Source organism: Stegodyphus dumicola, chromosome 8 (genome assembly GCF_044657685.1).
Source record: "Stegodyphus dumicola isolate Sdum_Otavi_A_Nest chromosome 8, ASM4465768v1".
Lineage (NCBI taxonomy): Eukaryota > Metazoa > Arthropoda > Arachnida > Araneae > Eresidae > Stegodyphus > Stegodyphus dumicola.
The window spans coordinates 92,306,522-92,319,579 of NC_140775.1; positions in this window are offsets into that span (position 1 = coordinate 92,306,522).

Sequence of the window (13,058 nt, forward strand, 5' to 3'; positions counted from 1 at the left end):
CTTTGAATGAAAACGATACTTATGTGATTTATTCAGTTTCTTATGTTTTTGTTCTGTTTCATTTCTGTGTATCTAAAAAAACTGCAGAACTTTTCTGGTAGCTGAATACTTACTTTAAAAAACCGTGACAATTTGTTTTTATATATGCTTAATTTTGCAGTGTATTTGAGACCAACACTAAATAAGCACTTTATAATTTAAAAAAGTTATAAAAACAAAATAAATGTATAAAAACAAAAAATAACCAATTGATTTTTATAAGTAAATACTGTCTGAATATGGTTTGAATTAATGGATGCAAAAATTATGTTTATTTTAAAATCAAATCATGCAAGTATAGAAGAGGAGAAAGGTCAAACATATTTAGATGCATTTTTAGAAAATTAAATGAATTTTAATGTAAAAAGAAGGAAATGAAATCATGCATTTTTAGCAGATTTGCATATTTTATGTTAAGTACAAAAATTTCTAGTATGATTTTTCAAATTACAGCATAACACTTGAAAACTGACATGTATTTCTCAGTGTGGAATACAAAATCAAAATACTGAAATTAAATATTTTACAGCGAGATGCATATTTAAACCAGAAAACTGAAATTGAAAATTATGGTTCTTGGGTTAAGACTGCCCTTTTTATCCTTTTATACTTTTGTTGTACCCTTGCTGGAAACATGAGCATACCACTGGAATATCCCTCTCATTTTAGGTTATCGTAAATTTAGCGTCTGTAAATGTACTCTCTCGGTTTACTCAAAAAAGCATTAATGATTACATAAGTAATGCATATTGAAGTTTTCTCTTGAAATGACAAATTTAATATACTTTGTATTGAAAAAATAGCCATTGCTACATCAGAAGCGAATATGTCAAGTTCATTTATGATGCAGTGTGAAGCTAGTTTATCAGAAAGGGATAAGGAGCATTTTGTATTTGTAGATTTTTTTTAATGCTCTCCCTAAGGTATTTTATGATTTGGGGGGAAAAAAAAAATATCTGAAAGGTTTCAGATTTTATATTACACCCAAAGGACCTTTTTTTAACGTTTTGTGTGTTACCTTTATTTATTAAATATCATGTTCTTTGCACTTACACCATAAAATTCAATTCAATTCAATTCATTAGCAATATCACAAAATAATTAGAGCATATCTTTAGAATTTTCGATACAGTCGGGAGATAACTATGTTTTTTTTTCGTACAGTGTTGCCATTGCTCGCTTTGAAATCATTCAGTTTCTTAATCAAAACTCATAAATGCTTTACAAAATATGAAATAGATAATAAAACAATTTCCAAATTTGGGCTTCCAGATGCCCATATTCGGGTGGGACGTACGTTATTCAAAATTTGAATGGCTGTAGATACCGTTGTTTTATCACAATGCGAGAAAGATACACAGTGGTGGCCAAAATTGTGGAGACTTTTGGAAATTTTTATGTTTTTGAACTTTGTATGCTTATAGATAATGTTACGTTTTGCAAAATGCAAACTTGTATATATCATTTTAAAGAGAATTTACTGAGTTCAATACAAAACACAAAATTCAATTATTTGCAAAACAAAAAAGTTATATGTACTTTAATATAAGTAAAAAACACAGTTATGAAGTGGTTTGTAATGTTTAGCTTTCCTGGCCAATCACTGTACTTCTTCTGAGAACCAATCAAATGTAGTAACTGCCAGTAGAAGCTGACATGTTTACACTTGAAACAATTCAATATTTTGCTTTATTGTGTAGAAGGAGGACCTGTTTCTTATACACTGCAATTACAAGTAGGATTTTTTCTAAAAATTTTTAATATTTAGTCAAGAAGCAATGGCATCAAATAAAAGAGTAGATTGGACACTTAGATGTAATATTATTGTGTTACGAGAAAGTGGTCTTTCCTATGCTGAAATTGCAAGACAGGTGGGTGGTTCAGTGACTACATCTGGAGTGCGAAAGTTTTGTTTACGATATCGGAAGACAAATTCAATAAAATACAAAGAAGGAAAAGGCCGACAAAGGTGCACCACATCTATTGATGACAGAAGAATAAAAAGACTGTCTCCAAGATAGAAAAATGTCATCAGCGGCCATCAGAAGTGATCTGAATGATGCTGGTGTTTCTGTCAGTGCAAGAACAATCAGGAGAGGATTAACAGATGTTGGACTGAGAGGTAGAATTCCGCGAAAAAAAGCCTTATCTTAATTTTCAGCAACGAAAAAAAGGACTACAGTGGGCAAAGGAACACATTAATTGGACAGATGATCAGTGGTCACAAGTTATATGGAGTGATGAAATTAAGATATCGTTATTTGGTAGTGATGGGCGAAAATATGTAAGACGTAGAATAGGAGAAGAGCTACATCCTGACTGCATTCAAGCAACTATGAAGAACCATATGTTTTAGGGGTAGGTGCAACACTACAACGAGATATATTTTCAATATTGCTCAACTTTCGTATACATAAAATAGCTTTTTTCTGCTGACATAGAAAAAAATGTACCGCCAGATTTTAGTACATAATGAGGATCAACATTTGCAAAGAATTGTTTGGAGAGAATCTGTTAATTCAAAAATGAAGACATATAAATTATGTAGTTACTTATGGCACTGCATCTGCACCATTTTTAGCGACACGCTGTTTGTGGCAAATTGCTTTGGATGCAGAACAGGATGATCCTCATGTATCTTCCGTTCTTAAAAATGATTTCTATGTAGATGATTGTTTATCTGAATCAAACAGTTTACAGGAAGCAGTTGACCTATGCTCTACGTTTTCAAAGCTATTATAGAAACGTGGATTCATTTTAAGGAAATGGAGATCAAACTGCTCTAAGCTTCTCGAAAATTTATCCATTGATAATAATTAAGAAGGTGACCTGGAAGTTCACTCAGATGAATGTGCCAAAACTTTAGGGCTGTTTTGGAACTCTACAGAAGATGTATTTTTATTTAACATTTCTATGGATTTCGAAACTGAAATTACTAAAAGAAGATTCCTTTCTCAATCTTCTAAAATCTTTGATCCTCTTGGCTTGCTATCACCATGTACAGTCAAGATGAAAATATTTTATCAGCAGTTGGGGGTTTTAAAACTTGACTGGGATGTCCCACTGCCTAAAGAATGGGAAGAGAAGTTGCAGCGACTTCAAGAAGATCTTAAGGTTCTCAGAAATGTTAAAATTTCGAGGTGGCTTCAAACGACATCTAACCACATCTATCTACATGGTTTTTGTGACGCGTCAGAATCTGCTTACGCTGCTGTCATCTATTGTGTTCAACCAACATCTCACGACAGAAATGAAGTCAATTTGGTCGTTGCTAAAACTAAAGTTGCTCCCATTAAACAAGTGTCCATACCTAGACTGGAACTCCTAGGTGCATTGCTCCTTGCCAGATTAATCAAAGCTGGCCATAAAGCCTTCTCCAACACTGAAATTTCCTTTCCGGCTTGAACTGACTCTAAGGTTGTTCTCTGTTGGTTAGCAGCTCATCCTCGAAAATGGGAGCCTTTTGTGGCAAACAGGACTTCAGAAATATTAGATGCTATTCCCTATCAACAGTGGAGCTATATTTCGTCGAAACAAAATCCTGCCAATCTTCCTTCTAGATGAATCGATACTAAACTTCTACCGAACATATCCCTGTGGTGGCATAGGCCATCATTCTTAGCATTCGACAGTTCAAAGTGGCCTCTACAATGTTCTGTCAGTAATGAGACCAATAGTGATGCAACTGTCTTAGCTGAACAAAGGACAAAATCAATTTTTGTACAACAGCTTATTTGACTAATGACACTCTGGACAATTTATTTCAGAACTGTTCTTCTTTTTCTAAAATAGTTAATGTAATTTCTTTTTGCTTAAGATTTATTTCTAGGCGGGTCTTTGGTTCTGAAGATAATAGGTTAAAAAATCCTGCAGTAGTACCTTCATCTAATGAAAGGCAAGCAGCTATGAAGTTGATCATTAAAGGGATCCAGTTTGTGCACTTCCATAAAGATATAAAGGATCTCAAAAATAATTCATCTTTAAGTCCTAAAAGTGTTTTAAGCTCACTTTTTCCTTTTCTAGATGATGATGGTGTTTTACGGGTGGGAGGTCGGCTGCAAAATTCTGACTTATCATTCAATGCTAAACATCCCATAATAATCCCAGGTCAACACAGGATTGCCTTTTTACTTGTTAAACAATATTATGTAACTTATATGCATGCAGTGCCCAGTTTACTAGCTAACATTTTAAAGCAAAACTATTGGATTGTAAATGGTAAGAAACTTATTCAGTCTTTTATCCATATGTTTGTCACAGATATAAATTGCCATCTAATAATCAATTAATGGGAAACTTACCAAAACAAAGGGTAACACTTGAGAGACCATTTTTAGCACAGGTATCGATTATGCCGGTCCTGTAATTTTGAAATGTTACAAAGGTCGTTGCTTCAATACCACTAAAGGTTATACAGCTTTGTTTGTATGTCTAGCTGCCAAAGCTTACCATATTGAGGTAATTAGCGACTTAACTGCAGATTCTTTCATTGCTGCTCTTAGACGATTTGTATCAAGGCGTGGTACACCTCGATACTTATTTTCGGATAATGGTACGAACTTTGTTGGGGCAAAGAGAAAATTGTCCGAATTGCACACTCTGCTACTTTCACTCAACAACAATGAATTGATTTTAAATTATTTGGCTCAAAATACTATGGAGTGGAAAATGATTCCACCTGCTTCTCCCCCCTTTGGTGGTTTGTGGGAGTCAGAGATTAAGTCCATAAAATTTCATTTGAAAAGAATGATAGGAGAGACAAAGTTAACATTTGAGGAATTAACTACTTTATTAACTCAAATTGAAGTTGTGTTAAATTCACGTCCCTTATCTAAAACTAATCACAATGATGTAGCTAATTTAGATGCTTTGACTTCATCACATTTTTTAACTGGGGATGTTATTACTAGCATCCCAGAACAGGATTTTTCCAATATTCCCAAACCCACTTTATTAAAAAGATGGGAATTACAGCAAATGAAACAAGGCTTTTGGAAGAGATATTATAAGGAGTATTTAAATTCCTTACAACAAAGATATAAATGGAAGAAACAACTTCCAAATTTGTCTGTAGGTGATATTGTATTAATTAAGGAGGACAACATGCCTCCTGGTGTTTGGCCTTTAGGCCGCATTGTTGAAATCCATCCTGGAAAGGATGGCAATGTTAGAGTTGTTACAGTAAAAACTGTTCATGGTTATTTTAAAAAAACCTGTAGTAAAACTTTTACCATTGCCATTGCATCAGGAATGATCTATTGTTAATGCAATGGCAAAGGTGGGAGTTAATGTTGGATGTATATTTAATATTTGCATTTCTTTTTTTTCTTTTGCCTTATTTATTTTCTCATTGTTTAATTTTATGTTACTATTTACAATAATCTTGTTACTGGCAACATACTTTATTTTACTATTAAGTTTTGTGTGAATGCAACAGTAGTTCATGTTTATGTTTCAGTAGAATAGCGTTCTTAGCCGCACTGCGCTGCAGGCAATTTTTCTCGTAAATATTTCATGTTTTAGAACATCAATAAAGTTTTTATACAAAGCTGATGCTTTTTAGTTCAAGGCAACTATTATATGTGGTATATCATTTAGAGTTGACATTGTCACAATTTAACTATTTCGAAGAACACAAGTGATGAACAAATTAATATAGTAAAACGAAAATTGTGTTTTGATTACAAAAACAAAAGTTTTGGTTAACGCAATACGTTCTAATGGTAAAAATATAGTTTTAGTTCATCATAATTGAATTCAAAAGATTCTTTATTTGATTCTTAAAGAACAGCTTACCTTCAGTGAAGAAGAACCGGTCGAAGCGCCCATGTGAATTCGGGGTCTAGGGAATTTTTAGGCTATCGACACACATTTAGGTGTATAAGTATTTATTTAGTTATTAATGGAGATACAGTGATGACTATTTACAAATGGAAAAAGAGGGTTGGATCCTAGCAGAGCCCACACCCTTGGCGCTCCCACTTATATGGCTCGTATCGATGTGTACATGGACAAATTCAAGGGAGTGTGCAGTGCCAAGTTTGTGCAATTCTGGGATGTTTTTTTAAGTGAAAATAGGTCGATGTGTACATGGATACCTAGTTTGTGCAATTTTTTTACTTGTTATTTTCAAGTTGGCGACTTTGAGAAACGCGAGAAGCAGTGGATGATTCTGCACTTTCCCAATTTGTCGCCAAGGGTGTGAGCTCTCCTAGGATTTTACCGAAAAGAGTTATAATTGAGAAGTTAACAGCTTCGTCATCTATTATTACGTCTTAGTCGAAAACGACTTTCTCTTTCGCTTACATCGTCCATCATTCGTCTCACTGCGATACCGTTAGTCGTGTTGAGTTGTCGCACTTCTGCTACTCACATTCATTTACAACAGATACGAATCTCTTTTTTTAAATTTCTCTAAAATAGGTTTCTTTGACTATTATTCAATCCATCTGAATTCAACCATATTCAACTCTTCAAACAAAATAAACTTCAGCCTGAATAAACAAACAAACTTGAGCCAGAGAGTAAAAGCTAGAGTGCATTACATTTTATATGAACTTTAAATTTATATTTTGTGCTGTTTCGATAGTCGTTACTTGTCTAAAAGTACCACGACCATGTCAGTAATTCATGGTACTGAAATAATTTGCTATTTTGTTTGTTCCTCTGTCGGATAGCACACGACAGGAAAGTTTGAATTGATCAAATTATTGTATACAAAATTTAATCTAGAAAAGTAAATTCCTGATTGATAAAGGAGCATGTCGATGCTCGATTTCAAAAGTAATTATATTTCTTAAAAAAAAGTTTTTACTGCAAGCGAGTCGCATCTAAGGGGCCAGAGATCCGCATTTTGGCCATGCCTGTTAATTCTTGATGAATATCTATTTCCTTTACCTGACATTTAAATGGCACAAACGATGGCTGTTTCCCAAACATCTGACAAAAACTTTAATCGAAAGCAGGCATTAAAGTTACACGTCATGAATACCATTGTTTTTTTTAACAATATGTCAACTAAAACAATTTTTTATAGATATAACGCACGAGTTATAAATATTATGCTGCGTTTCTTCGCATTGTTAAAACAAAATTTGCTTCCAGGTGTTCAATAAAATTATAAACACATAAACGATCAAAAATTATTTATTGCAGGAAATGAAAACAATGCATGAAAAATATGTGAAGAATAGAGAAGGGAAATATGCGTGTTTTTCTTTTTCTTTTTTACTTCCTTGTACGAAGTAAAAAGGAAGTATTGTAATCGCGAAAAGTTTCAGGCAGCATATTTCAACGAAAATATCCATTTTGACCGTTATCGAATGCATTTTAACGATGTTTTTGCGTGATATCTGTACGTAAGAGCAGAATAAAAGACTCGTTTCCTACAAAAAAATTATAAAACTGCTTTAAAATTAATTCTGAAGAGAATGTTTCGTGGCTTCTGTACGAACGTATGTACGTACGTACGTATCTCACATAACTCAAAAACGAGTAGCCTCAGAACGTTGAAATTTTGTATATAGGACTGCTATAACATGTAGATGTTCACCTCGTATTTTGGTTGCAATCGGCCGCACCAAACGTATATAAATATATTTATATATATATCCACTCTGTTAACCTGCTCAGTGATCTCAGTTTCTTTACTCTTATATGTTTGTAAATTGTACATTTTTTGCTTTAAAAATGATTGAATTATGTTGGTTTTATCTTCCGGTTAAGGTTTTTATGCTTTTAGTAAATCTGTATGCAATATTTTTGCAATTACCAACAATTTTAAAGTTGTTTAAGTGCCGCTAAGCCTTTTTTTTCTTTTATGGCGGCCATTGATTGCTTACATTTGAAACAGGAGACTAGTGGATTTGTTGCCAATCTAGAGAAACGCCTTCATTTATTATTGCCAATTAAATCCTGCTTAATCCTTTCTGGAATTTTTTCGAGGAAATAAGTGTTTAAGATTTACTTCGTAATTTTTAATATAGATATTTTGAGTTTTTATGTATTTTTGCCTTCTCGCGAAGTGAGAACTGAATTAATTGAATGAGAAATACTCAATCGTCTTTGAAAAACTGTTTCTTTTTTGTTTTGTTCGCTCAATTTCTTTTATACATCATTCTAGCTTTATTATAGTATTTGAATAGAACATGTGACAACGATTAGATAATTCTATTCTTTAAATGATATAAATTTTGTGCATTATGAGTTATAATATGAACGAAATATAATACTGTTAAGTGAATCTAGCGCCAGAGTGTCGCAATGGTAAACAAATACTAGAGTGAATTTTAAAGAATGCATTTATTCTATTGTGGTTTATGCGCTGTTGGCGAAGTAGATTTAATTCAATCCAATAAGTTTAAATGAAATGCAAGAAAAAATGCGTATAATTTAATATTCCGTACAAGGGAGTCGTGTACACATCAGATTTTTTACAAAAGCAAAATATAAAAATCTGATGTGTACACCACATGACTGCCTTGTGCGGAATATTAAATTATACTGATTTTTTTCTTGCATTTTATTTAAACTTATTGAATTGAATTAAATCGACTTAATAGCGCGTAAACCACAATAGAATAAACGCACTCTTTAAGATTCGCTATATTTATTTACCATAGCGACACTTCGGTGCTAGGTTCACTTAACAGCATTGTTTCTCATTCATTTTATAACTCAGAATACACAGAAATTATATTATCTGAAGAATTATCTAATTTTCTATTCAAATACTATAATAAATTTAAAACGGTGTTTGAAAGAAATTAAACAAATAAAAAAGGAACAGATTTTTTTTCACAGACGATTCAACGTCGCTTACCTAATGCACATGTGCTACTCGTAAACATTCTCCTCTGACCGAGACCGACTAGCGACAATATTTGCTGCTAATAAGATACACTTGTTTCCTCGAATTTCATTAGAGATATATTTCTCATTCAATTAATTTAGTTCTCACTTCGCGGCAAGTCAAAAATAATAAAAACTCAAAATATCGTCATTAAAAATTGAAACATAGAAAAACACAAAACACCAAACGCAGTTAAAACAATTTTAAAAAAATGCAGTTAAAATTAGGGTTTCTGCGCAAAAACAAGCAATTCAGCCAGCAGGCAAAAAGGCAGATTTTTTGGTGCACAAAACTAAAAGTTTTTTTTGGTCCCACTCGGTAAAAAGACACTGAAGGTGCAGGAAGATTTAATTCACTATGGTGCTAAGTTTCAAATGTAAACAAATATGGCTGCTATGGTAAGAATAATTTGGCTTAGCCGCACTTAAAAAATTTTAAATTGTTGATAATTCTAGAACTACTGCATGCAGATAAACTAAAGGCTTAAAAACCTTAACCGAAGATAAGAACAACATAGTTCAATAATTTTTAAAGCAAAAAATGCGCAATTTACGAACATATAAGAATAAAAAGAACTGAGCTCACAGAGGCGAGTAAGAGAGAGTATATATATACTTTTGGTGCGGTCGATTGCAACCAAAATGGGAGGTGTACAACTGTATGCTATAGCAGTCCTATATACAAAATTTCAACATTTTGAGGCTACTCACTTTTGAGTTATGCGAGATAAACACATACATACGTACGTACGTGCAAAGACGCCACGAAAAAGTCTCTTCAGAATTCATTTTAAATCAGTTTTATAATTTTGTTGGGGGAAAAAGTCTTTTATTCTGTCCTTACGTACAGATGTCACGCAAAACCATCGTTAAATTGCATTCGATAGCGCTAAAATGTATATTTTAGTTGAAATATGATACCCAGAATTTTTCGTGATTGCAATACTTCCTTTACTTCGTATAAGGAAGTAAAAATCAAAACGCTGAAGCACAAACCTCAGAATGAGCGAGTATTTTGGTCAGAATAAAATGTATCTTTTCTTTGGGACTTCTCTATCATTTAATAATACTTAACAGTCATAAAGAATGAAAAAGAACGGAAGGGATGAAATCTGGTGGTATTTCATAATAAATCGTATTTTTGTCGTTCAGTTATCTCATAAAAGTATTTTTAGCCTTTGTCATCTTCAGTAAAAAAAGAAAATTATCTTTGAATTTCTTTCCCAAAAAGAAAAACGTACAACTATCTGTCTTTCTTTTAAAACCATCTTTCGTAATGCGGGAAATATCTGGGCTTATGTATTAGCATAGACAAAAACTATTAACAAGAAATGAAAATATTTAGCAAAGTTTTATTAAAGAAATAGCAAAAAAATTTAAAATTTATCCATTCAGAGCATATATGCTGCCATTATTATCCTTAAACGTATAATTAAGAAGCAGAAGAACCTGAAACTTCCAGACTATTACGTTACATTCAGTTCTCACCTTTGAATCTGGTTACAAAACGGATTTCCTTGTACATGACAAACTTGAAAGCATTGACGTTGTAATTAAGCTGCAGTTTGTAGAAAGCCTGTCTTTGAAAAGAATTCAGGAAATAATTATAATTTCCGACAAGTTTCATTTGAGCTAGTCTGCATCAACTAATGGGGCCCTCGGTGAAACCTAATTAACGAATCTTACAAATTGTCTCCCAGCTTTCTTCGAAAGTGCGTCTTCAGACAACCATTACTGATCTGACACAGCTCTTCGGACGTAGTGTAATAGATTGTGGAAACAAGCTTCAAAAGGCGTCTGTTAAGTATTTTAACAGGTTCATCATGTAAGCAGATACTTGCTCATTTATGGAGATAACATTCTCTTACGTATTTAAAAAGGTGTATCTAATCGATTTTCTGTAAGTAGAGCTTATTCTATTATTAGTTATGATGTCACCTGAACACAAAGTGTTTAGTATCATGAATTAAAATTTTAAACCGACGGTAAATCAAAATGCTTTTAAGATTTAACAAACTGCTTAGAAATAAATGTGGATCGAAGTAGAAACTTTTGCCTTAAAATATAAATAAAAGAATTCAGGTTATTCGAACACCATTTATTCGGATTTCCTGTTCTTTCTTTTTCGAACTCCAGTTATCTGGATTACATGTTCTTTTCTTAAGCCATGTGAAATTTAGTTTGTTATTAAAAATTTACTCATTTTTAATTTTAGTTAAGTAATTTAATAAAATAATAAAAAGTTATACGGTTTCAATTAAACGTATTTAAAAATTAAAAAAGAATTAATTTCTTAGCTATCACGAAATTAAAATCGTCTTAATTATTAAAATATCTGATGTAGCCGCATAAGATCTCTTTATAGATCCATATTCTAAATAGCAACGAGTAGCACTTGCGGTTGATCATCTGGGAACATTTGTCGTTACAATAAATAGAGAGGTCTGTAATAAGAAATTTTGAATTATATTTTTTTAGGTGTAATTGGCCATCTATAAAAATTGGTTTTTGGAAATCTTTAAAAAACCTATAAAAATTGGTTTTTATATCAATGTAATCGAACTTTTGTTCTTTCATTTCTTTTTATTAAAACAGAATTTTTTGAGCAGTTAAATAACATGTTATTTCTACAGTATAGGAATTAGTAAACAGTGCCCGTTAGTTCTTGGAATTGCAGCTGAATAATGACTAGCTTGCGTTTAGGAATCAGTAAGAAGTAAAGCAATGAGAGCTTTCGAATTGCCTATTGCTCTTGTGTCTTATTATAATCAACAGGGTGCGAATACAATATTTACTATCCAGCTCAAGTTCCAAAGTTAAGCCGCGAGTAGCTTGCAAATTTGTTCGCTTCGTTTCGGCTCATAAGTTGATATTACGAGAGATGCAGTGAGTTGAATGCTCAGGGTGGGTTCGGACGACAAACTAGGAGGTGAAAGGGGCGTGTCCAATAGTCACGTGTGACGCGGCAAGGCATCGGTTTGGCTGTCCAAGACGAAGTATTTAAAATAAACTTATACATGCAAAATTACTAACAAAAGGGCATGTAATATCAAAAGAATAATGTGGAAGCATGACATTGAAGATGGTGTAGATGTCTCCACAGTAAAGGCATTATGAACAGATAATGTGGACAGATAACTTAATATGTACAGATCTCGTGATCAGAAAAATTTCAAAAGCTCCATGCTGGTACATAGTTAATACATTGCAGTAACACATAAAATGGCATGAAAATAGTCAAGATGTATAAAATAGAAGGAAAACCTATAAACATATGTACAAGAATTCTGCACCATGGGTAGCAGATATAGTTCGGAGGGGGAGTCAAGTGGGATGGTCATCCTCTTAACCTCAGACCCTGGAGGATGCTGCTTGAAAAACGTAAGCAACAAAGTTACTTAATGATGATCCGCACAGTATTAAGTTGGGAAATTGTGATTCATATCATTCTGAGTGATGAAATACGCAGCATAAGGGCGTAAAAACTTATCCTCATTGAGGATTTCGTAATGGAACAAACTGAAGTGTTGCAAATATTCACAATCGAGTGCTCCAGCGTAAAAGTTTCTGTTCAGCCTGTGCAGGAAGTCCTTTATAGTATCCAATTTTAGATCATAATGTAAAAGGTCGTTACGGAGAAAAGTAGTGTGCATTCGTGATAATGCGTAAGTACTTGTTTTGAATTATTTGCAATTTCTGGATATCCGAGTCTTTGGCAGCTGCCCAGGCTGGTGATGCGTAGCACATTGATGGGGCGTATAACTGAGGTATAAATGAGTTTCGTTTTGGTCCGATCGAGTTTAGAGTATTTCCCGATAATTGGGACGAGACATTTCATGACTTTTAGAGCTTTATTTCGGACGTTGTTAATATGACTGGTCCAGGTTAGCTTTGAGTTAAGGATAATCTCAAGATACTTAGCTTCCTTCACGATAGGGACTCTTTCATTAAATAGGATAAGGTCTTTTTTGATAGGGCGGCTTTTCTTACGGCGACGTATGATGAGACGTATGATGAGAAGGCATTTATGGAGACTTTCCACATTTTGCACCAGTTCTCAATCATCGGGATGACACTTTGTAGTCGTTTAATTGCGTGGTTGAGATTTGCTAATTTCACTGCCAGGGCAGTGCCGTCAGCGCAGCATGCTAATAAGGTGTTATTATGAA